Raw genomic sequence first — 21,072 nt, 5'->3', positions numbered from 1 at the left:
AAACTGATTAACATTTAAATTTTTTATTTGTATGTATATGTGCCTAAGCATATGCAGGCACATGTATTTGCCACTGCCTGCAGAGGACAGAAGAGGGCACCCAATTCCCTGGAGCTGGAGTTACAGGTAGTTGTGAGCCACTCAGTGTGGGTGCTGGGATCTGAATTCCAGGCCTCTGCCAGAGCAGCCAGTGCTCTTACCTGCTGAGCCATCTCTCCAGCCCTAGATTAACATTTTAAAAAGATTTCCCAAGTCCCTACAAGGGAAGGTGCTGTGCTATGTGTACAAATACAAAACAATAAGAAAGCCTACCTGAAAGATTATATGGCGTGGATGAGACAAGGGGATAAAGCAGGGATTCTGAAGACAAGAGTTGCTGGAAGACTGGATGAAGACGGGGAAGAAAGAAAAGGTTTGAAAAGTAAGGTCCAGATAGTCTGCCTTGAGGGTGTGGAGTGAAGCGAGTACAGCTGATTACAGCAAGTCTGAACTGGAGGCAAGCGTAAGAGTCTCTGTTAGGAGACAGTTTCATGGGCCTAGTCCTCTCAGCAACAAGTTCCATCTTGCTGGCAGGGTCAAAGACAAATTTACATTCCCAGGCCCAGGAACCCAACTGCTATCCTGCTTCTTCAGGTATTTCATGTTTGTTTCTTAACCACTAAAGGATGTAAAGGGGAAAATTACCATTATCCATTATCTAAACTAAGGCACACAGTTGTAAATGTGTTACCTGTCTTGACTTAAAGCTTGTCCACTCTTTTGTTCACTTATCATTCTAAAACATGGGGCCAAAGTCCAAGAGATGACTTGACTGCAAAGAGCTGAGTCTAAGGGACCTGAAACCAGGTGACCTTGAAAGGCCCTGTCACCCATGATTACTTCCTTATTCCACCTCTTGGTCAAAATACGATTGGTCAATATAACTCAATACAACTCACTCTAAGTGAGTTTTCTCTGTTTCCACCAGGAACCTAAAAGTCTCAAGTTCCAGATAGACTTTGAGGCAGAAGGCCATTAGCAAAGAGTTGTTATTTGTCATATAAAATGAATTAGAAGAGGATAACTGTGAAAATGAGGATGTATAAAGGGGAAGGGATTGGTTCAGAAGGGAGTGGAGGTAAGGAGCTCAGGATGCACACTCGGAGATCCTCAGAGGAGCAGAATGAGGCCCAGAAAAGTAGAGTGGCAAAAACCACTGTGACTGAGTTCTGTCAAAAGCTGTTGAGAGTGCTGGGGAGGCAGCTCAGTCAGTGACATGCCCACCAGGAAACACCAAGGCCTGAGTCTGATTCTCAGAACGTGCATAAATAAGACAGGCATGGCAATGCATGCTTACAATCCCAGTGCTGGAGAAGCAGAACGAGGCAGAGACTGAACCAGCAGACTTGGTGAGCTCTAGGCCAGTAAGAGGCTCTCTTACACACTAAGGTAGAGGGTCTGAAGAGATGGCTCAGCAATTAGGAGCATGTCTGCTCTTGCAGAGGACCTGCTTTGATTCCTAATGCCCACATGGTGGCTCACAATTGACTATGCCACATGTGGTGCACATAACAGCATACAGGTAAACACATATACATATAAATCACTAAAAATAAAAAGACGTGATTGAGGAAGCTGATGCTGACTTCAGACCTCTACATATCTATACACACATATGCACCCATAAACAGGGCACAAAATATATTAAGCCATAAACACGTACATGCATATATACAGACATACCCAAAAGAAGTGGCCTTCAATTTGGCATGAAGACTATTGAGTCACAGAAACAAGAACAGTTCTAGTGCAAGTGTGGGAGATTATCAGAGTGAGGACATCGTGAAGCTAGACTTAAGGGCAACTTTGAAGTTTATAACAGAAGTGAGACATAAAAAAAAAAGGAGCTGGTGGTGGCCTGGGCTATCATATCAACAGGTTTGTAATTAAGAAAGGAATTTACTTTGTAAAGTTTAAGAGATAAAATTAGAAAAGTTCTTAGGAACTCCCAGGAGTTGACTTATTCCTGGTTGAGACATATTGGAGCACACTTATTTGGTTCTAAGAATTTTCTGCATCAGAGGAGATTTAATGAGAGAGGAAAGAGGGAACATAGCCACAAATTACAAAACTTATGGTAAAACTTAAAAGTCAGTAATGTCCCCAAGTTTTAAAAAAACTAAACTAAACTGGTATACAGAAGAGCTAGGTCTGTCTGTTCTGACCCCCGCCCCCCAGCACATCCTCTTGCAACCCCAGCATCTATCCTAATACACACAGCAGGTTCTTGGGAAAGATCCCAAGCCCAGGCTCTTGAAGATAACCACAACAAAGCCGCAGGAATCTTCAGTAATGCTGAGTGAGCCAACAAAAACACACATCCCCTTCCTGCATCTCCATGTGCAAGCTGTGTTCTTCATTACAGACTTCTATGAGTGAATCTGCTTTCAACTGCCATTGATGTTTGCACTATGTCAGCAGTTCAGCTAACGGGGAGACCCTCAGTAGTTGTTGCCTTCTTTATGTTCACAGCATGGCCCAGAGATGACAGACACAGGAAACACACACACACACACACACACACACACACTTTAATGTCAGAAGAAAAACTAGGGAATTAATTCTCCTGTGCTTAAGAAAGATGTTTTGATGCCAGTTTACATTCAACAAGACTAAGATGGAAATGAAAGCACACGATAGTTTGGATTTTTTTTCTTTGCTACCTTAGGTTGCAAGTGGCCACAGGTTGTAGGAAAGGAGCTCTTTTCATACTGACCTGCTTGTCACATGGCAGCACAAGGCCACTCTGCCTAGTCACGTCAGTCATTCTCTAGCTTACCCCTGCCTGTTCTGGAATAGTCCTGATTTCAGGGCAATGGAGAGTCATCTCCCCCAAAGAGTCCTCGTGGCCTCTCCTCCTCTTCGACTTTTTAAGACTGGGTTATATTAACAGCACACCTTTAGCTCTTGATCAAATCAATTTTTTTCGTATAATTTGTTTGTTTTTATCTTATGTGCCTGCATGTATGTCTATGTGAAGGTGTCAGGTCTTGGACTTAGAGACAGTTGTGAGCTGCCACGTGGGCGCTGAGAATTGAACCCTAGTCCTCTGGAAGGGCAGCCAGCGCTCTTAACTACAGAGCATCTCTCCAGCCCCACACCAAATCTTAAAACTATTATCTTGTTCAAGCATCAGAGTGGGAAGAAGAGCACTTTAGGTTATCCGAGACTCGTATGGGCCACGGTTATCAGGAGAGGGGGCCTAGGAGTAGACTCGGATGAACTAGGGCTTGAGTTGTGGCTCTGTCCCTCTTACTAGTTGAAGGATCTTGAGCAAGTCAGTCCTTCTCCAAGGCTTAGCTCCTCCATAAATATCAATCCCTCTGACTTTATAAATAACAGCTTCTCCAACAAGAAGCTTGGGAAAATAGATCACATTCTATGTATTATATCAGACTATCCACAGTCCCGAGCACATAGCTCAACACATCTGTAGGCCCTTAACTAAGCAGTTCTTAGTTTGATCTCAAATAAGAATGATGGTTGCAGATCTGCCTTATCTCAAACCAAAAAATGCTAGCACCCTGTAAGTATAAAGCTAACCTGCTCTATTCCTTTCCAAGAACACTGACTAAAAGTCTGCTTCACTAACTTCCAGTAAGAAGACAGGGCTTTAACCTGGAGTGGGAAACATTCCTTTAATCCCAGCACTTTCAAATAAGAGAACCTGGCTACGTAAGCCTGACCAACTCTAGGAGAGGCTTCACTTCCTAACTAGACAGAACAGGCCTAAGAGTTACAGGAAAAACCACAGAAAAAGAGCAACCAATCAGAAATAGCCAAGATGGCTGGCCTAGGGAAGATAAAGTTGTTTAACCACCAGCTTGAAAAGCACCTAAGTGCTGACAGAGTCACAAAGCCTCCACGGGCACCGGCCAATACCAATCAAGGTCACGTAGCTACAGTACAAATTCCCCTTTCTGGCTTTAAAAGGGGTCTTTGATCTCCCCTCAGTTCACGACTATGTTGTAAAGTGACCCCAGCATGCTGGACTCCGGCAGATATAAACACTCTTTGCTTTTACATACTACTTGAGCCTAGGTCTTTGCTTCAGCAAATTCCAGACCCTAATACAAAGATGAGGAAGGCAGATCTCCATAAGTTCAAGGCTAGCCTGGTTTACATTATAAAACTCTAACCCCTTCCCAACACTCCAAAAGACAGGGCTTTCAATTTGTTGTTGTTTTCTTTTTTAAAACAGGGTTTCTCTATAGCCTTGGCTCTCCTGGACTCCCTTTGTAGAGATCTTCCTGCCTTTGCCTCCCAGAGTATTGGATTTACAGGCATGAGCCACCATGTTTTTTGTTTCTGTTTTTGTTTTTGTTTTACTCTGTATTTTTACATTTTTATAAGTATTTTTTTTAATAATTTTAAAATGTGACAGGAAAACTTACCAAAATTAGAAGTAGAATTCAGACTATTACAAAGATTTCTTCTACTAGCTACATGGAATTTTTTTTTAATTAACTATGTAAACACATCCCCCAACTGGGTATAATTGCATATCTATAATCAAAACACTGGAGAAGTGGAAGCAAGAGGATTTCTGGAATTTGACCCCAGTCTGGTATACATAACCAGAGTTAGGCTGTTTGGGGCTATACAAGGAGACCTTGTCTCAAATTTAAATTTTGAAATTTTCTTCCTTTCTCCCTCCTTCCCTACCCTTTACACCCCCTCCTCCCCCCCCCATTCAATTAAACCCAGAGCTTTACACATGCTAAACAAGAACTCTGTCACTGGCTTCTACCTCTGAATTTCTTTATAATTAAAATTTTGAGGGGCTTGCCTCACAGATGCATGGTCCTCGGTTCAATCTCCAGCATAGAAAAAATACAAATAAATAAATGAGGAAAATACTCCCAGGTGAGTCCGATAGCAACCTGTTCAGGAGCCATTGATCCTCCCGACAGAGTACTCCTGCAGTCAGGTAAACACAAGTTTTGAAACAAACAACATGTAAGTGCTATGATGCCAACCGTCTTTAAAGAAATCACATGTCACCATCTCCATACAACACTATCTCCCAATAGACCTACATTTCATATGGGGTTTGTTGAAGGCAAAGGCTCAGAGAAATGTTAGTTAATTTTAAAAGGGGAGGGGAGTAATACAAGGCCAAAGCCTGAAAATTGAATTTTGACTCTGTTCACTAATTCCTAATACTAGCTGAATATTTACCAAACTGGTCCACTCTTTCACTCCCTTGTGGCCACAGCCCATGCCAGGCTCCATCACACCTCACTGTGGGGAGCTGCAGCTGGTTGTTGTTCAGTCTCTGTTCTTACCCAGCTCAAACTCATTTTTCACAGGTTGGTATCTGTGAAATGGACCTGCCAGACAGTCCATTCTTCCACTAAAAGAACCCTATGCTGGCTTTCCATACCAAAGTCAAGTCTAGAACTTTTCAACCTCTCAACCTCTCCAGCCTTGCTTCTAACTCACACTTCACGACCCAATAACCCCAAGGAATCATGGTAATTCTCACTCATGCTTTCTCTTCAGTCCTTTCAGTCCCTGTATTGTTGTTCCAACTAAGTCACCAATCTCTCCCTCCCAGAAGAAACTGCCACCTTTCATCCCATATGCATAACTTAGCATCTCCTAGCTGGTTCTCCCATAATACCTAGTGCATACTTCTAATTATAACAGTTACCCAACCATTCATAATTGTTCATTGATAGGACTTTCTACTTCATAAAAATTGGGCCTCTTTTGGGGCAAGTTTTAGAAGATAGATAGATAGATAGATAGATAGATAGATAGATAGATAGATAGATAGATGAAAACCTAATATTTTTACTGTGTCTGATACTCTAACATTCTATGACACGGTAAAAATACAAGCTACTTGAAGATTGGGATTAAGGTGACACATTCAGTGCTTACAGGGGTCTGAAGCATGTTCAGTTTATATTCTCAGCATCTCCTGTTCAGCATCAGCCTCCTACATTGATCCTGCATCTCCATTAGGAGTCTGCCTAGCTATATACCTGTGCAATAAGGATCTTGAGCTCCCGACCTCCCTTGGGCTCTACTCCCAGCAGATCTGCAACCAGTGTCCTCTGGATTTAAGGACGGCTCTCAAAAGTACCCAGCACATTGGGAAGGTGATCCCACATGACTGAGGAACACACCATTTCCCAACGGTAGGGAAGAAGTGGTGAGAAGACTAGGCAACAAAGGCAGTGCAATGCGAACAGCAAGAGGCTGGGCATCTTGGTGGCCAACAGGAAAGCCTCGGAAGGAGTGGCATTAAAAATGATTGACTGAGATCGGACACAGTGGTGCACGACTGTAATCCCAGCACTTGGGGAGGTAGAGGAAGGTGGATCTCTGTGAGTTCGAGGCTAGCCTGGTCTACAAAGTGAGTCCAGGACAGCCAAGGCTACACAGTGAAACCCTGTCTTAAGGAAGAGAAGAAGAAGAAGAAGAAGAAGAAGAAGAAGAAGAAGAAGAAGAAGAAGAAGAAGAAGAGCAAGAACAAGAACAAGAAGAGCAAGAACAAGAACAAGAAGAACAAGAACAAGAAGAACAAGAAGAACAAGAAATAGAAGAAGAAGAAGAGGAAGAAGAAGAGGAAGAAGAAGAAGAAGAAGAAGAAGAAGAAGAAGAAGAAGAAGAAGAAGAAGAAGAAGAAGAAGAAGAAGAAGAAGAGAAGAAGACGACGACGACGACTGACTGGAGTAGTGGAGCTGTTCCCCCAGTGTGGTCCTCCTGAGATGCAAAGTAAAGCCAGTTGCCTACTGCTGACCCCTCCAATAAGTCTGAAGTAAGAAACACTGTGACTGTTTAGCCCAGCACTCCCAGTTTGCTCTACCAGTAGCTCTGTGTACCTTTCCTTCCCGAGGGATATTTCCAACATTTGTGGGAACATACTTTAAGAGACAACATGCTGTTATCCTCCTTTCATGGCTACGTTTTCATTTTGAACATGACCTCAACACAGATCACAACCCTAACATTACATTTTTCAAGAATGCATTCAGCAATTTCCAAAACTCTCCTGATGTTTTGTCCAAAGAGAAAAAGCAGATACATGTGTATCTGTCAATGCAGAACAAACTATGCCCTTCAGGAATGCAGACCCTAACCTTTCTCTCAGGGGAGGAAGAATACTGCCCGTCTGACCAGATCAGCATGTCCCTGTTAGGATGTTTACACACACGAAGCTGCCCTCTTCCCCTCCCTCTTCTCTAACCTGCTGACTAGATTAAAAAATCAGACTTGAACACAGAGAGAATAACGTCTCATTACAAGCCCACAAAGCACACCTTGCTGTTTAATATTTACCACATGGGGAAGAGTGCCTTTAAAAGATAAGAAGGAAAAGGCCTGTTGTACATTTGCCTGTCCTACCCTGAAAGCGCAATGCTAAATTATCCAATCCGCAAGTTAAGAAATGTATTCAGAAGACCTGGAGTGGACAGCAGCTCCACAAGGAGAGCAACAGTACCAAAATATCTTGGCACAGGGGTCTTTTCTGAGACTGATACTCCAACCAAGGACCATTCATAGATATAACCTAGAACCCCTGCTCAAAGGTAGCCCATGGCAGCTCAGTATCCAAGTGTCCCTAGTAAAGGGAACAGGGACATGAACTCAGTGGCTGGCTCTTTGACCACCTCCCCCTGAGTGGGGAGCAGCCTTGTCAGGCCACAGAGGAGAACAATGCAGCCAGTCCTGATGAGACCTGATAGGCTAGGGTCAGATGGAAGGGGAGGAGGACCTCCCTCTCAGTGGTCTTGGAGAGGAGTTTGGGAGGAGATGAGGGAGGAAGGGTGGGATTAGGAAGGAATGAGGGAGGGGGCCACAGCTGGGATACAAAGTGAATAAACTGTAATTAATATAAAAAAAGAAAAAGATGTATTCGGGGCATTGTAATTGTATTTACAATGCAGAGAATACTATGAAGACCTGCTCCACAGGTCAATAGGGTAGATGGACAGGGAAAAAAGCCACAGTACAGTAAGCCAAGTGCAGGCAGAAAAGGCCAAGAAGGCAAAAAAAAAAAAATTCCCTATGGTACTTCAGAAGATTTCCCAGTGTCCACAGGCTGGAGAGATGGCTCAGAAGTTGAGAGTGCTGGCTGCTCTTCCAGAGGTCCTTAGTTTAGTTCCCAGAAACCACATGGTAGCTCACAACCATCTATGATGGGATCTGGTGCCCACTTCTGACATGCAGGTGCCCATGCAGACAGAACATTGTACACATAAAAAATAAATAAATCTTTAAAAAAGTAAGCCTCCCAAGCAAATAAATACATATGTAAAAAATTAAAAAGGGTCTGAGAGAGCTGAATAGTACAAGTTGAGGCAAAGCGAGAAAAGGAAAAGCGAGAAGCCAACTTCTGGAGAAGCTCACAGAACTGTGTCTTATTTTGCATTTTCCCAAAACTATATAAAAATTCAGTAAAACGTTCTCTTTCTCCCCTCTACTAACAAAATCTGAGTACAGACACAGATGAGAGAAGAGAATGGTGTCAAACCCAGGGAGGTTGGGAGGAGATGAACACGGAGTGATGACTGGAGAATTCTGAATCCTCTGCAGTGAGAGTCAAGACTCAGCTGCTTAAATGCCAGAACCCTCTGCAAGGCCAGGACGCAGACCCTTCTCCTACTAAGCAGCAGCTAGGATGCCAAGATTAACAACACAGGGGAAAGCTGCTTAAGGTCGTACATCTCCACCCTCCTCCTCACTGACCAAACTCTGGGGAGCATCGTTAGGAACGTCTACATTTGCTCCAAACGACTCTGGGGAAAAGGAGTCAAGGCTAGAGAGACAATAAAAACATCCATAACTGGTCAGGGAAGTGCCTGAGCAAAGAGAACAGGGTACTTCTTCTGCACATTTGACATCATTGGGATTACCCATAGTAGGAAGGCAGCATGTCTCAATCTGGGAGTGCCCAGAGAGATAGGGTAGGAAACACATCACTATGGCTAACAAGGTACAATGGATTGGCCCTCCTGTTCCTCCACTGTCAGGCAGAATCTCACTCTACAAAAAGAGTGGAGGCAGCCAAGAAAAAACCTGGAGACACTGGCATCATTGGGTCTCACAAAGAACCCACAGCATCTCCCTACAGTTAGACCAGAGCTAGTCATCTGTATCCTACATTTGGACTTTCTGGACCACATCTTTAAATAGCTTTCCTGAAATAGAATTCACATATCACACAATTGATCTTCTAAAGCATACGATCCAGCATTTTAAAACTATATTACAATCAATTTTAGAACACTTTCCACTCCCACAAAGAAACTCTATCCCCATTTGCAACCACTTTGCATCATTCCCCATCATCCAATTCTGGGCGGTTACCAATCTATTTTCAGTTTCCACCAGTCTACTCTGGTCACTTCATAGAAATGAAGTCATGTTCTATGTGGCCTTTACTGAGCGGCTCCTTTTCACTCACTATAATATTAAGATCTTGACAGCCTCCCTGCCCCCCCCACACTCTTATTCCTGAGAAACATAGCCAAGGAATCACATTCAGAGTGACTTAGGAAAAGCACCTTGAAAAAAAAGTTGATGCCACATGGAGAACAAGGAAGGCCACCACTAATATTCTCATTAAAATAATTAAATAAGCCAGGTAGTGGTGCAAGCTTTTAATCCCAGCACTTGGGAGGCAGAGGCAGGTGGATCTCTGTGAGTTCAAGTCCAGCCTGGTCTACAGAGTGAGTTCTAGGAGAGATGGAAAACACAGAAAAACAGAATAATAACAACAACAACAATATAAATAAATGAGATGGCTTAGGGATGGCTGGAGAGATGACTTAGGAGCTAAGAGTGCTTGCCGCTCTGGCAGAGGACCTGGGTTTGGTTCCCAGGATGCAGACAGTGGCTCACAACCACCTCTAACTTTAGTTCTGAAGGATCCAATACCCTCTTCTGGCCTCTGGGGTCACCAGCCACACAAGTACACATATAAACATGAAGGCAAAACACTAACACACATAAAAAAAAATTTAAATCGTGCATATTTACAAAATAAACCAGACAGTTTAAGAAAAAAAAATACTATGAGAACAAAAAGAGTTCTTAGAAATTGACAACACAAAAAGAAAAAATTTAACTCAATAAAAAGATTAAAATATAAATGTTAGGAAATGCATAAAGCAAAATCAAAAGATAAAGACATGGAAGACAGAAGAGGAAAGTTATGAACATTCTGCTAGACCAGTATAATGGGCCTATAGTTGAATAAAATAAACTCCCAAGAAAGGGAAAAGAGAAAAAAATGAAAGAAATGTCATAACAATGTTATTCAATAAAACGTCAAAGAACTAAAGGATTCGGATTGCCGTGTTGAAATGATGCAGCTCACCAAGCACTGTAAAGATTTTATGAAATCTCAGAATACGGCAGACAAAGAAAAGATTTCTTCCATAAGCTGTCATTCAGGGGAAAAAGCAAAGAGGCTCTAAACAGAGCATGAGACATCTGAACCCTTCTGACTTCTTTCTCCACAGCAGCAAGATGACGATGGAGCAATATCTTTAAAAGGCAAAGAAAAACGACTCCCAACACAGACTGCAATAGCTACGTGATGGTTCATCTTCTACTGTCAACGTGACTGGGTTTAGAATCACCATGGAAACACACCTCTGGGATGTCTATAAGGGTATTTCCAGAAAGGTTTAACTGAACATGAAGACCCACCCTGGATGTGGGCAACACCATCTAGTGAGCTCTGAATCGGCCGAATAAGAAGAAAGCCTGTTGAACACCAGCAGGCTCCGCTGGAGTTCCCTCTGCTTCTGGAGCGCTGACACGGAGCTGGAGCTAGCTGGCACTCAGCTAGCTGCGTGAGGCTCCTTTCTCCATGACTTCCCTGTCATGAAAAAGTGTACCTCAGATGGGAAGCCATAAGAAATCCTTCTGTTACCTCTGCTGGGTATTTTATCATGGCAACTAGAGAAGTAACTAATGCACTAGGCAGAGCATAACTCAAGTCTGAGAACAGAACGAAAGCACTTCCAAGCACTCAGGATTAGAGGAATTCATATTCCATTTGTTTCTTTAAAAATGCTCTCAGAGGATGCCCTTCATCAAGTGATACACAAGAAACAGGGTTCCAGGGCAGGAGGCCCCCAACATGACTACCACACACAGAGGCCAAGCATTCATGCAGGTTGAAGACAGTCATTACCAACTACTCCATTGCCAGTAAATCCTTTTGGTGTCATGGTTCTGTTTTATATGTATGAGTATGAAATTTCAAACACAAAGAGACCCTTCCTATACCCAATATCCAGATTCAAGTGTCAAGAATTTGGCATGCTCACTTATCTACCACATTTATTTTTGTTTAAACATTCAATTCCACCTCATAGAACTTCATCTTTCTCAATCTCAAAGTTCACTGTTATATCGCCTCTCCTTTAAAATACTATTATCACTTCTAAAAATATCATTAACTCATATTTATCACCGAACAATCCTTGACAAAATTTCCCCAAGATTTTTTCAATGCCTTCTTAAAAATAGATGTAGAGGTTCTGAGCTGGTGTGTTCCACCATCCCCCCAAAAAAAATTATATTGAGAGTGCTAACCAACTCCCAAACCCTCAGAATATAGCTATAATTGGGGTCAAAGCTTTTAAAGAAGTAATAAAGTGGCCCCAATCTGATTGGTATCTTTACAGAAGAGGTGCCTAGGACACAGATACAGGGGCATTCCAGAAGGAGATGGCAAAGGAAAAGTCTTCAGGGGAAGCTAACACACAAGTGCCTTTACACTGGTCTCCCTACTTTCAGAACTGAGAGAAAAGTTTTTGTTTAAGCCCTCCAAGCCTGTGGTATTTTGCTATGGCAGTCCCAGCAAATGAATACATGGTCTATCCTAAAACAAAACAAGATTCGCACACTTCTGTCAGTCTGTTTTGTTTTGTTTTGTTAAGATGGGGCCTCAGTGCTACCACTGAATTCCTCAGCTCAAGCAATCCTTCTGCCTCAGCCTCCCAAGTACCTGGGTAAGGATATATACTACTGGGGCCAGCTCTGGCTATAATTCTCGAGTCATTACTTCTTTTTATGTCATTAGCTTGTTTCAGAAGCCAAGCCAGTTGTCAAGAGAATGCCCTACATTCTGAATTTATGGGTTTGCTTGCTCGGAGTACCATTCACCCTGCCATCTCCCCCCTTGTTTCCAGGAAATCCAAGCCCTGGTGCTTGACTGGTGTCCAGGGTCAACTGTTAGGTCCGGACAGTCCCTGGGCACTCCTGCATGCTTTCCTTCACCTGACAAAGAACACATGGGAAATGTGGACCAGTTGCTGTCTGCTCTCCACCTCCTCCTTGGTGCCTCCTTGGGTATAGGGATGGTGTTCACTCCGGCTCTCAGGAGTCTGACTCTGAAATACATCCTAAGAGCTGGAGGAAGGCCAGGGAGACTAGAAAAGACCATACAGTCCACTCTGGGACCACATTATAAGCCTCAGATACCCCAGCAGCAGACACACATATATCCCAAGGCTACCCCAGCAGTGAACACCCTTACATCCCTCACACAGGTACTCAATGTTACCCCTAAATGCCCCCTTGGAACCTCATAATCCCCAAGAAGATAAAAGCCAGACTGACCCGGGGCTGCAGCCATTAGGCTTGTGCTTGCTTCTTTAAACACACACACACATAAACACACACACATACACACCACAGCATATATTTAAGTAAATACCAACACAGCTGGTTAAACCACAAAGAAAAGTGAGGGAATGATGAACACAAAAGTCAGGATAAGCACTGTTTCTGGGGTGGAGGGGACAGAAGCCGTTCCTAGGGAGTCAACAACTTTCATTTAATTAACTGAATGATGGCTTCATCATTTTCATTTTAATCTTAGAGCTTAAAGCATTCCTGGGTTCGTGTTATGTTTCAGATTAATTTGGTTTTTCGGGGAACAGTCCACTGCAGCTAGGACATGGGGTTTACAGATAAAGTTACAAGAAGAAAGACTAGAAATGGAGTTTACGAGAAGGCAGATGAGCACCTCAGGGACGCTCTTTTGGGGGCATCATCAGGGGATATTTATTCCCAAGATCAATTAAGACAGTTTTCTCGAAACCTATCCATCAGGAATGATTAAAGAAAAACCCTTTCCTTCTGCTAAATTACCTAGCGATGAAATATCTGACATCTTAAACTTCTCCTTGAGAAACCCAATAATACGGCTTGATATATTTTTCCAGTAAGAAGACTTCCAGCTTGCCCCAGGGAATTCCTCTCCTCACAGTCATAAATGGCATAAAGCTGGGAGGAGGCAGAACAAATGCTTCAGAAGACAGAACTGGGATACAGCTTGGTGAGCTGGAGTGACAGGTCAAATCTAGCCCAATTTATAATAACATCCACCGTTTGTTAAGAATATAGGATTTGCCAAGAGCTTTACATAATTTGTCTTATTTAATCCTCAGAAGCACACCGCAAAGTCCAGGCTGGGACAGGAAGCAATACAAGGTCACAGAGCAAGTTAAGGGCAGAATCACAGGTCACCCAGCTTCCCAGGTTCGGGGTTCACTCTCAAGTGAGATTCCCTCAGCAACCAGAAACTAACATTAAAAAAAGCTCACCACCCTTAGAGAACTGACCCCAACCCTCACCCAGACCCTTTTGGGCACAAAAGGGCATCAAGCACCACCAAAGAATGATCAGGTCAAGCTGATTCCCTTCATGGGGAAGCCACCCATCCCCAGCTTGGCCATGTCTGCTGTCTCGTGTGTATTTGGGATTCAGCAAACTCAAGCTTTACAGTTTAGGGGGGGTCCCCCTCCACACAGACCCCCTAAGCAAAACCCCTCAGCCAGGCTGTTTCCCACCTTCGATTCTCTCCTCCTGGGGCCACTGGTATTTGATGGGTGTGAGGCTGAGAGGACAGCACACGCAGCTACAGCACAGTCATATCCGATGGAGCAATCTCAAAAGACAGCCCAAGAATTTTAATGAAAACCAGAAAACCCCTGGCTGCAAGGCAGGACTGCAGTCCAAGCCCGAATGCCCCTCCCTCTGCAGCTAAGAACCCCTGAGCCAGCTTCCTCCCCGAGTGCAGAGGAAAAAAAAATCCATTCTGCATTCAGTACTGCCTTTCACAGCAGCAGCTTCTGGGATTTTTTAGGTTAGAGCAAGGCACATGCTGACTGCAACAGGACTCAGGACCCCGAGAATCACAGGGTGTGGCTGCAGCAAATCTGTGCCAACAGATTATGAAAGAGTCTTTTTTTTTTAAGGCTTCTCTTTGCTTCTGCCAAAGCTGCCTGCCTGCCCACAGCTGCATACAAAGCTAGTGGAGAATCTTAACAAGCTGAAAGGGAAGGGATCAGATTTCACAAACTTGAGAGCTAGAGGGGAAAGATGCACGCATCTCTCTGGAGCATTTAGAGTAGTCAGTGGTGCTGACCTCAAGCTTGCGCTCTCTATGAGGTGAGAATTGTGAACTGCTGTGAGGTGGAAAGGTTGGGTAACTTCTTCAAGGCACCAAGTGAGGACCCAGACGGAAGCACGAGCAGAGCACATCACATGGACAGACTCCAGGGCTTGAGATGGCAGCTTGCTTACAGACTGTTTGCCTAGCAAGCGTGAAACCCTGGTTGGTTGGGTCCTTAACACCACATAAACCAGGCATGGCGGCACATGCCTGTAATCCTGGCACTTAGAGGCAAGAGAGGAGCAGTTCAAGGTGAATTTGAGGTCAGCCTATATAACATGAGTCCCAGGGGAGAAAGAGAATGATGACAAGCTAAAGCCTGGCTCACACCTGTACTCCCAACACTTGTAAGCAGAGGTAGGAGGGGTGCTGTGAGCCTGAAGCCAGCCTGGACTTCATACTGAATTCCACACCAGACAGAGCTACAGAGTGAGCCCCTATTCTCAGAACAAAACCAAATGGTAGTGCCTGTAAGGCCATGGGTCTGAGCCTCACCACTGGGGCTCCCCTAATGAAAAGAAGGGGGGTGGGGGAAGAACTCACTAGCCAACCGCTGGCTACGTGCCTGGCAGTAAGCTAAGCTTTTCGATGGCATTCTATCATATAATCCTCAGAACAATAAGATAAGATAGAAATCACTTTTATCCCCATTTTACCCTGAACAAACTACAGCTCTGATGTTAACTGGCACCAGGATTTTAACCCTAGGCTATCTAATGCCCACATTAAATGCTCCAGCAGCCTACAGAAGGAAACAGCTTAGGCCATCATGCCAAGCAAGCAAGCCTCACAGAGATTGCTCCTTCTTACTTCAGTCCCCCTTCACCTCCCCCACCCATACCCTGCAGCAGAATGATAGAAATGATAGAACCAGAATGATAGATCAGCCCTGGGAAGGCTGATGGCTAAACCTCTTCCTTCTGAAGCACAAGGGCTATGCTGACTCTGTGTGTGTGGAAAAGGAGGCTGCCACCATCATCCAGGGAACCCATGTGCGTGAGACAGACAACTCCTTCCTGCTCGCTGCTCCAGTGGCCCACACAACCTTACAGCAACCTCCACCCAACCCCACACAGGTTCATTTTGTACTCTTCATAGGAGACCGTGTGCCTCTACCTGGTCTCCTGTGATTTCCCAAGAGAAAGGACTGTCTAGACGGCGCATCCCAATCCATGTAGACAACACAGGGAGCCGACAACGTGTTGCCAGGTTTCCTCACACAGGTCTCATAGACGGTGTTCAGTCCCCCGGTGAGAGCTCTGTGCTTGCTATTCCTGGGTGGTCACACTGAGCACCACCCAGTCCAACAGTTCATACACTGAGTTAGAGCCACCTTCCGAGCCGGGCAAGTACCTCCTGAGGAGGGCATTTCACACCAATATGACACTCTCACTTGTAGGCCACGCACACCCGTGGCGCAGCACACACAGTTCCATGGGGCAGGCTGCACCTTGAAAAAATTCTTCCCTGCAGACATCGAGGCTTCATGGTGGCTTTGAGGTGGATTAAGCGGGCATATGCCAGGCAGCTGGTGTCTTACTTAACCTTGAGAATATCCTGTCAGGCAGACAGCATTGCTATTGGGCAGAGGCAACAACTGAAGGCTGGAGAGGTAGTATGTAATCTGCCTACAGTCACACAAAAAGAATAATGGCTCACGTTCAAATCTGATTTTGTTTGTTTGTTTGTTTGTTTGTTTGTTTTGTTTTTCGAGACAGGGTTTCTCTGTGCAGCCTTGGCTTTGCAGACCAGGCTGGCCTCAGAGATCCAACGGCCTCTGTCTCCCTGAGTGCTGGGATTACAGGCATGCAACATCACTCCCAGCCAAATCTGATTTTTTTTTTCAGTCTGTTTATTTGATTGTTTTTTGTTAGTTGGGTTTCAGTTTTTGGTATTTGTCTTAGTGGAAGCTGTTTTGTTTTCAAAAGGGCATTGTGAAGCCTATCCTAGTCTAGAACTTGTTATAAAACTGAGACTGGCCTTGAACTCATGATTCTTCTGTCTATACCTCCCAAGAGCTGCGATTATAGGAATGCCCCACAGCACTCAGCCTTTGTTATAAAATTCAAGCTGGCCTTGAACTCAGGGCCTTCTTGCCTCAGTTTCCTGCATGCTGGGATTACAGACAAACCCTACCACGCCTAGTTTCAGATTCATGGGGAAGGGGTTGTTGTTTTGTTTTGGGGGTTTTGTTTTTGTTTTTGAGACAGGGTTTCCCTGTATAGCCTTGGTAGTCCTGAATTTGCTTTGTAGAGCAGGCTGGCCTCAAACTCACAGAGAGGCGCCTGCCTCTGCCTCCCTGAGTGCTGGGATTACGGGCGTGCACCGCAGTACCAGCTCCGATGTGTTTTTAATATGATTTTAACACCCTTTCACTCTGGCTAATAGATGAGAAGCAAGGCAAGCCTCTTTTGGTTCCAGCTGAGACACAAAAGATGAGGAGTCAGCCACTTAGGAAATTGTAGTGTAGGCAGAAGGAACAGGAAGAGCAAGGATTAACTGCAGGAAGGGGCTGGGGACTGCCTGGGAACATGAAGAGACTCAGCATGAGGGAAGAAGGTTCAGAGGAGGCAGGGCCTTGTTAACCATGACAAACAGTCTGATTGTGTTCTGAGGGCAATGGGAAATAAAAGGCAAGTTTAATGGGGAAAAAGACATGATGTGACTCATGTTTTAAAGAGATAATACTGAGCTGAGGAGCTCAGTCAGTAAAGCATTTGCTGACCTGAAGTTGATCCCTAGAATCTGGCAGGGATGGGAGGAGGGAAACAAGCCCTGATGATCACACCATTATAAAATCATCATTGTGTATGCAGGCCTTCAAAATAAATTAAAGGAATGTTAGGGCTGGCGAGATGGCCCAGCAGGTTAAGGCACTTGCCACTAAGCCTGACACTAAAGGGATACACACTAAGTTCTATTCCCAGAGAGCACTGACTTGACCTCCATACTCATTCCACAATGGGGGAAAGACTACATCAAAGAGGCAAGAGTTGGAATGAGGAGAGAAATGGCCACAGTGGGGGTAGCAGAGACAGATTTTATGTTTGCAGATATGTGGGACTGAAAACACTTGCTGGCGGGTTGTATGAAAACGGTGATGGATACAAACTCATAGTCTCTAGATTGAACAACTGAGTGGTGGTAACTGCTCTATGTCTATGAGGTCGAGGACAGCCTGGTCTACACAGAGAGTTCCAGGCCAGCACTGTCTTCATAAACAAACAAACCAACCAGAGGTACCGCGATGGCTCGGTGAGTGACTTATTTGCCACACAAGTATAAAAACCCTAGTTCAGATTCCCAGAACCCAAGTCAAGCTAGACACACTCTCATACGTCTGTAATCCCAGTGTTCCTACGGTAGGATGGAAGATGGAGACAGGAGAATGCCCAGAAGCTCACAGGCCAGCTCAGCTAGCTTGACATACACAGCAACACACAAGAAACCCTGTCTCAAACAAGATGGAAGGATCAACATCTAAGGTTGTCCTCTCTCTGCCACACACACACACAGAAACACACAGAAAGATTTAAAAATATAACCAAATAGATGACCACTTACCTACATAATTAGTGAGAAAGAGTTAAGAATTGAGTTCAACACAAAAATCCTAACCTCTTGGTTTCTGAAGTTTTAAGATAGGATTAGTCTAGCCTTCGTTCATGGAGTTTCTCCAACAGGGCAGAAGTTCCTTGGTGTGTCTTGCTTCACAGAAGACGTGTGAGGCTATTAGATAGTTTCAGCCATAACAAAAGGAACCCTGGTTCACTTGTATAATATTCAAGACCCTGAAATTTCCTCTGCTGTAGGTAGAGGCACAGTTAGGGAACTGGATAGCCACAGCTGCAATGTTTTAATTAGTTCTATATCCTCTGGCTAGTTGCTAAAAATCACTTTTTTATTTTATTTTTATTTTATTTTATTTTATGTGCGTTGGTTTTTTTTTTTGCCTATATGTATGTTTGTGTGAGGACATCAGATCTTTGAGTTACAAACAGTTGTGAGCTGCCATGTAGGTGCTGGGTACCCTAAAAATCATTTGTGTCTCCATTTTTCTCTTTTCTGAAGCCATATGTAGATAATTTGGGGGAGGAGAGAAGGAAGCAATCAACTATTAAATTCAATATTTCAATATTGAATTTTTACTTTTTAAAATATTTATTTATTTACTTACTTATTACAATTTATTCACTTTGTATCCTGGCTGTAGTCCCCTCCCTCATTTCCTCCCAGTCCCATCTTCCCTCTCTCTTCCTTCCCTGTGCCCCTCTCCTAGTCCACTGATGGGAGAGGACCTTCTTCCCTTCTATCTGACCCTAGCCTATCAGATCTCATCAGGACTGCCTGAATTGTCTTCCTCTGTGGCCTGGCAAGGCTTAAAAACTTTTTTTTTAATTTTAAAAACAGTACATTTTTAGAATAGTTTCTGACTAAAAATTTACTTAATATTTCTTGAATAGTTACACGAAAGATTTCAAACAAAGAAATTGAATTTCTGGCAGGCAGAGCACTAAGAAACTAGCACTGAAGAGAATTCATGGCCCAGTGAGATGGCTTAAGGAGTGAGCCCAGCTGTGGCACAAACCTGCTGACATCGCTTTCGACCTCCAGTGTTATCTAAACTGGATGAGGTGCTGCACACAGTAATCCTACACTGGGCAGGTAGAGTCAGGAGGCTCTAAAGCTCCACATTATCCTCAGCCACACTACAGGTTGGAGGTTAACTTGTATACACAAGACCCTCTCTTAAATAACTCAAGCAAAACTACATATTCCTTCAGTCAGGCAACATTCTTTTATGTCATCATTGAACTAAATTAGACACACTAGATACAAAAGTATATAACAAATCTATGTTCATGTAATTGGAAGAACATTAACCCTAAACATCCAAACAAATCTGCCTTAGGATTACTACTCCTGTGATGAAACACGACGACCAAAAGCAACTTGGAGAGAAAAGGGTTTATTTCGCTCACGTTTCCATATAACCCTTTATCTTCAAAAGCAGCAGGGGCAGGAACTCAAGCTGGGCAGGAACCTGAAGGCAGGCCTTAATGCAAGAATGCTGACAATGGGGGAATGTTGCTTACTGGCTTGCTCCTATTGGCTTGCTCAACCTGCTTTCTTTTGGAACCCAGGACCACAATGGGCAGGGCCCTCCCACAGCAATCACTAAGAAATGCCCTATAGGCTTGTCTACAGCTGATCTCAATGGAGACAGTTTCTCAAATGGGGTTCACTCCTCTCAGATTACTCTACACTGTGTCAGAATAAAATTAACCAACACGATATCTATCTGCAGGACATGATACCCCGTGACTGTGAAACCTGTAGACTTCTACCTCAGCCAAATGATACTTTCACATGCTTTGTCTTCTGATACAATGAGTGGCAAGTTCTACTATTCAGAACACTTGTCCAAAGTGTTTTGTTTGCCTACAATCATAAAGAAATGATTAGATATATTCAGATTGTGAGAAAATAGACTAAAAAACGTAAAATGCCACATACCAAAACAAACCTCCTTTTAGATACTTGTAAGTTTAAAAACATTAAAGATACATAGCAACTAATAAAAATAATATTGTAGATATGTAGAAGGAAAAAAGGAAATAAAATGATGCTCCCCCTGCCCCCAGTATAAATGTGCATTTATAAAGAGACAGTGCGAAGGTAAGGTGGAATGGTAGTCAATGCCTGTAATCCTGGTACCTGGGACCAGGAGTTCAGAGTCATCCTCCACGTTATACTCAGCTCAAGGGCAGTCTGCACTTCATGAGATCTGTCTCAAAAAACCAAGGGAGGGTGATAATGACATAGAGATAAAGAGATGACAAAGCAAGTGTAGAAAAATGTTAAAAATTACTAATATCTAAGTGAAGAGGTTTTGAACTTCATTATACTAATACAGTTTTATTTTGAATTTTTTTTAATAAGAAGCTAAGCAGAGGGCTGGGCAGATAGCCCAGTGAGTAAGTACACTTGTTGCTCAAGCATAAAGACCTGAATTCGAGTGTCCAGCACCATGTAAAAAGCCACAAGTGCCTATAATCCCAATACGGTGGGGGCCAGAAACAGGAGGCTCAATAGAGCTTGGTGGCTGCTTGATTAGGTTCAGTCTCAAGGAAATAAGGCAGAGAGTGATAAGCAGGGTACCCAATGTTCTCCCTCACCTACACACACACACACACACACAGGCAGGAACACACACACACACAGGCATGAACACACACACACACACACACAGGCAGGAACACACACACACACACACACACACACACAGGCAGGAACACACACACACACACACACACAGGCAGGAACACACACACACACACACACACACAGGCAGGAACACACACACACACACACACACACACACAGGCAGGAACACACACACACACAGGCAGGAACACACACATACACACACACACACACACACACAGGCATGAACACACACACACACACACAGGCAGGAACACACACACACACACACAGGCATGAACACACACACACACACACAGGCAGGAACACACACACACACACACAGGCAGGAACACACACACACACACAGGCAGGAACACACACACACATAC

The 21,072-nt window shown here is 43.9% G+C and overlaps 1 protein-coding gene across 2 annotated transcripts in view; it reads right to left on the bottom strand.

Moving 5' to 3' along the window:
* The window catches only part of Rab30 (RAB30, member RAS oncogene family), a 94,375-nt gene that overhangs the window by 43,464 nt on the left and 29,839 nt on the right, over nt 1–21,072 (bottom strand). Inside the window, exon 1 of one of the 2 annotated variants that reach the window (XM_060367588.1) lies at nt 13,869–14,166. The exons of the other annotated variant lie outside the window; for it this stretch is intronic. The gene's annotated coding sequence lies outside the window, so the exon portion shown is untranslated. Of the gene's footprint in view, nt 1–13,868; nt 14,167–21,072 lie in introns of those variants that run through there. 2 annotated transcript variants of the gene reach the window in all.

Source organism: Meriones unguiculatus, chromosome 14 (genome assembly GCF_030254825.1).
Source record: "Meriones unguiculatus strain TT.TT164.6M chromosome 14, Bangor_MerUng_6.1, whole genome shotgun sequence".
NCBI lineage: Eukaryota > Metazoa > Chordata > Mammalia > Rodentia > Muridae > Meriones > Meriones unguiculatus.
Note: the sequence above shows the minus strand (reverse complement) of the source record. Positions and strands in the feature narration are given on the sequence as shown.